This window comes from Chenopodium album, chromosome 15, assembly GCF_948465745.1.
Source record: "Chenopodium album chromosome 15, dcCheAlbu1.1, whole genome shotgun sequence".
Taxonomy (NCBI): Eukaryota; Viridiplantae; Streptophyta; class Magnoliopsida; order Caryophyllales; family Amaranthaceae; genus Chenopodium; species Chenopodium album.
Genome location: NC_137848.1, coordinates 25,246,383 through 25,251,423, shown reverse-complemented (window position 1 = coordinate 25,251,423; position 5,041 = coordinate 25,246,383).

The window sequence follows — 5,041 nt, the reverse complement described above, 5'->3', positions numbered from 1 at the left end:
TGAATGTCTTGCTTCCTAAATGCTATAAGTTTGCACGCTTCGGGATTGCCATTGGTTGACTATAGGATAGGTTCATGCTAAGGTAGCTGGTTTAGAACTCGTAAGACCCATCGAACCCAATTTCACTTTTTTGTGGTAAGTAGGTGTTGCTCTCATTAGGGGATTTGAAGCCATAGAGGTAGTTTTTGTAACCCAATGTGAGTTTCATTGTTCAAGCCTCCAACAATTTTTGTATGAGCGGCATAGGATCCTTACCAAGGCATGCTTAGATCTAGAACTTGGCGTCTAGCTTCCTGAGATCGCGACCGACCTAATTTAGGGATGACAAAGAGCATTCTTCATTCAATGACTATTTCTAGGATTAGCTTTTATTTTATTCTCTCTTGTATTTTTGGTTGCATTTGCCCCTTTTGCTTACCATGTTGAGCCTTCCCTCCTTGATTATAGCACATTACAAGCTAACCATTTGAGACTTATACCTTCTTTTGAATGCATATTTTTAGCTTTTGAGCCTTTTATTTCATTCTTGTTTCTATTCTTGGTTTTTGCATAGCAATTGGTCCTTATTGTTGGAATATTTGGTGTATAAGTTTGAATATTTGGTTCTTATGGTGTAAGCGAGTTTGTAATGTGAATATTGTGTGAATAAAAGCAAATGTAAAGTTGAAAAACCGTCCATAGTTAAAAGAGGCTAGGACAATGCAATAAAGTGAAAACTTGAAAAAATGAGAAAAAGCAAAGCACAAGCAAATGCTTTGGCAAAAGTGATAAAATGAAAAAAAAAAAAAAAAAAAAAAAGAACTGAAAAAGTACAACAAAATATTTTTGATGTAAGTGTACTCTCCCTATTTAGAGCATTGGGGACAATGCTCCATTTAAGCTTGGGGGGAAGCGTTCTTACAATTTTTGTATATATCTTTGTGATTTTCTCTTTGAATAAGCTTGGGGGTGTTGGTGTTTTAGTTTGGTGATTACTTGATTATGGTGTTGAGGATTGATCATCCTTTGCTTTATAATTTAGGTATACCACCAAATTTCAAATTTTAGCCTACCTTTAACCTTTTTGCCCTTATATTACAACCCTTTCCAAGACCTTTGACCTTTATGGTTGAGTCACAAGTTGGTGGAGGGAGATGAAAGTCAAGCCTATGGAGCGGTTTGCATAGACAAGATGTCGAGTAGCCCTAAAATCTCTTTTTCGGTTCCTTCGAGGGATCATTGAGATGCTCAAAGAGGTGGATTTGAAACTAGTAGGGAAAACGCGGTAAGATTGTTTGGGATGAAGGTGAATTGTGTCTTATTAGTTCTCTATGCATAGCATATTTTATGTTTCAATCAACCTTGGATATCTTGAAATGTGCACGTACTCCCTTATTTGCTTAGAAAGAATAGCATTCATTTGTGCTTGTTCATTTGCAAAAGTCCACTTGTGAACATTTGTTTTCTTTTCTTTCCTTTTGGTTTCTTTTTCATCCTTTTCCTTGTTTTTTTTGGTTTGAGAGAGTTATGGGTTAACCTCTTGGGAAACCCTCACGTGACCTCACTCGTCCTCATTGGCGACTTTGGGGTTTTAAGGGCTTGTTGAAGATAAAAACAACTGTGATTCCTACGAAAGTGAGTTAGTGTATATTCTTGTCTCCCCTCTTCTCTTGTTTGTTTGAATAAGCTCATCATTTCCCTTTGCTCGTTTTTTGTTTTGCTCAAGGAAGAGCAAAAGTTAAGCTTGGAGGTATTATATGAGAGCCATTTATGGCACTCATTTAATGAGTATTTAGGTTGTTTTTACCTTCTTTTCATAACTTTCTTAAAAAATAAATGCTTAGTTTTATGCATTTCCTCTTTAGTTTCCCTTTTCTCCCTTATTTTGTATTTTTATGGTTTTTCTAGTGTTTTCTCCTTTATTTCTCCTTATTTTGTGGTTATAGGTATTGTACGAGGTTCGGGTGTTGAAATTGGTGGTTTACTAAGTTAGAATATTCCTTTGGAGCAAACTTATAGCATTGGGAAAGCTCAAGATGTTAGAAAGTGGCATGCTCTAAGTTCTACCACTTGCGCTCTCAAGCTGCACTCTCATCAGATCACGGTGTTAAACCCACCGTCAAGCCCATTTGAATCTGCCATGTTTAGTGACTATTATGAAGACCTTGCGAGTGCACACGAAGACTAATTAGCGAGCACACGAAGCTACGAGGACGAGAAGAAACCGCATGAGCGCGGGCATGCAAACCCATGCGCGGGCGCTCCTTTCTGGTTTCTGGTTTTTCCCATCTTCTATTTTCGGCAACTTATAAATACCTTTTTGTAACCGATTTTTGGGAGAGCTTTTAGACATTATTCTCATCATAATTTTACCTTAGTTGAGAGTTTATCTCTCTAGTTTTAGGGTTAGTTTAGGAGTAGATTTAGAGAGAGAAAGAAAGAGATTTCAATGGTGATTTTAGAGATTGATGATACAAGGGTGAAAATTTTATTAAAGATCTAGTCTATTATCAGTGAGCATTTCTAACTCTATCTCATTTATTGCTTTGTTTAAATTCATGTTTGTTTGATGAGCGTCGTTTATGGCGCTCAAAAGAATAAGATTTAGGTTCATTTTCTTTATTTTCTTTCACCATTTTCATATAATTCTCTTTAGTTTTATTTGATTTTCCATTTTTATAATTCACTTTAGTTCTCGATTAGTTTTTACGAGTTTTTCATATTTTTAGTTGATAATTCATAATTTTAGTTTTAGTTTTACCTTGTTACGCTTTCTCTCTTTGTTTTATTTGTGTTTTGTAGGTGAATAATCAAGTCAATTTGCTCATTTTGGGACTGCCTTATTCGCGGGCATCATCTCGAGTGCACTAATGATGGGGATGCTTGGGAGCGCGGAGTTTGATCAAGCAAGCGAAGGAGCCAAAGCCTAGTGCATCGCACAGGGGTGCGCGCGCGCGGCACAGGGGTGCGTGCGCGCAGACCCAGCTGTGCGCGCGCACAGCTGGTCTGTGCGTGCGCACGGCCTGTGCGGCCCCCTTCGCTCGATTTTTCTTATTTATAGCTTTTGACTTTCTTTTTGAGGACGACTTAACTTTGTACTAGGGAGAGAATTTTTCCAGAAATAGTAGAGAGAGAAAGTAAAGATAGAAGCTTAAGATTTACTTGTTTGTACTTGAATTTAATCTTATATTTCAATTTGATCTTGAAATTCCTTCTTCAATTCAATGAATGTTTCTAAGATCTCTTTCCCTTGCTTTAGAATTTGTTGATTGATTGATTTTCTTTTGATTAAGCTTTAAATGAATATGAATTTGATTGAATTTGTTTTGTTTCTTAATTTCACCATGTTTAGTGAGTAGATTAGTTGCTAGGGAGAAGGGGAAGCATGCTTGATTGATGATTTTTGCTAGTTGATGATGCTAAATTAATTTGAATGGTGCAATTAAATTGGTTGACATAGTTGTGTATGCGATTAATTAGACTAGGAGTGATCAACCTATAAGATTAATCTAAATTGCATTGCAAATTTCAATGACATGAACCCTTGATTTGAGAATTGCTTTAATTGATTGAATTTGATTGTGATTTTCCTAGTTAGCCATTCATAGTGAACCCTAGCTTGTCTTATAGGAGATAGCCCTAGAATTCCTTCAATTAGCATAATCATTGAGCTTGCATGTGGAACCTATACCCCTAGTGTTTAGTATATTGAATTTCTCGATTTATCTAGTTTTCTCGATACCTTAGTTACCAACCGCATCTTCCCGCAATCTTCGAAGTAGCTTGACCTAGGCTATAGCTTACACCTACTCACTCCCTTGGGCTCGACCCTTGACTTACCATATACTCGTATTAGGTTGGTCGAGTGTTTATAAATTTTCTTTGGCTCTAGGAAAGGGTAGAGAATGACCTACATTTTCCTCGTGTCATTGTTTGATTTGATTTTGATGATTGATCTTGATTAGTGTAGTTGTTCTTTATGTTTTGTTGATTCTTGATTTCTTTAGTAGCTTGTTGATTAGATGATAATTCTTGTGTAGTTGTTTGGCTAGGGATTGGGTGAAACTTGTATGATTTATTGATTGTAGTTAATTTGGGATATATGTTGATTGATTGTTGATATTAAAGTGATTAATATAAGTTTGCATGTGTGTAATTTGATTAGTGTAGAGAATATTTCAAGCCACCCAACTTTGAGCCCCACTACGATCATGCACTTAAGCATGGTGGCGCCCAAAGGGAAGGAAGCTAGAGAAAAAGAGTCACCAACAAGTTTTAGGAACTTGTAAACCGTCTATGAGGTGAAGGTTACGCCCCTTCACGATCACAGAGATCCCTAACTCCATAGTGGTCCTAAACCATGACTGGATATTCGGTGATGAATGTACAAATCCAACTTAAAAGAGATTGAACTCTCCCTAAATAGACCTCTACTTTGTTCTTCACAAATTCATGTGCGCTTTCCAATTAACATAGAATCAATATATTAACTCTAAACCTGTTTAATCTTTGTTGGTTGATTATTAATGCACAAACAAATCTATTATTGGCGATCACTTGAATTAAAATCATATTGATTGATGGGTGTCGTAAATGGCACCCATTTGATGAGTATTTAGGTTGTTTTTACCTTTTTTCATAGCTTTCCTTCCTAATAAATGCTTAGTTTTATGCTTTAGCTCTTTGTTTTACCTTTTCTCTCTTATTTTGTGGTTTTGTGCATTTTGATGGTTTTTCTAGTCTTTTCTCCTTTATTTTCTCTCTTTTCGTGGTTGTAGGTATTGTACAAGGTTTGGGTCTTGATATGGATGGATTACTAAGATGGAAGATGCTTTTGGAGTAAGCTCATGGCAATAGGAAAGCTCAAGATGCAAGGAAGTGGATTCTCCAAGTTCTAGCTCTTGCGCTCTCAAGCCGCGCTCTCATGAAGGAGTGGTGTTGAACCCACCGTCAAACTCCTTTGGATCTTCCATCCTTGGTGCGCTCGCTCGAAGTCCCTTGGTGAGCGCACGAAGCCTCGAGAAGAATTGAAGAAACCCAGAGGAGCGCGGGTGTGCAACCC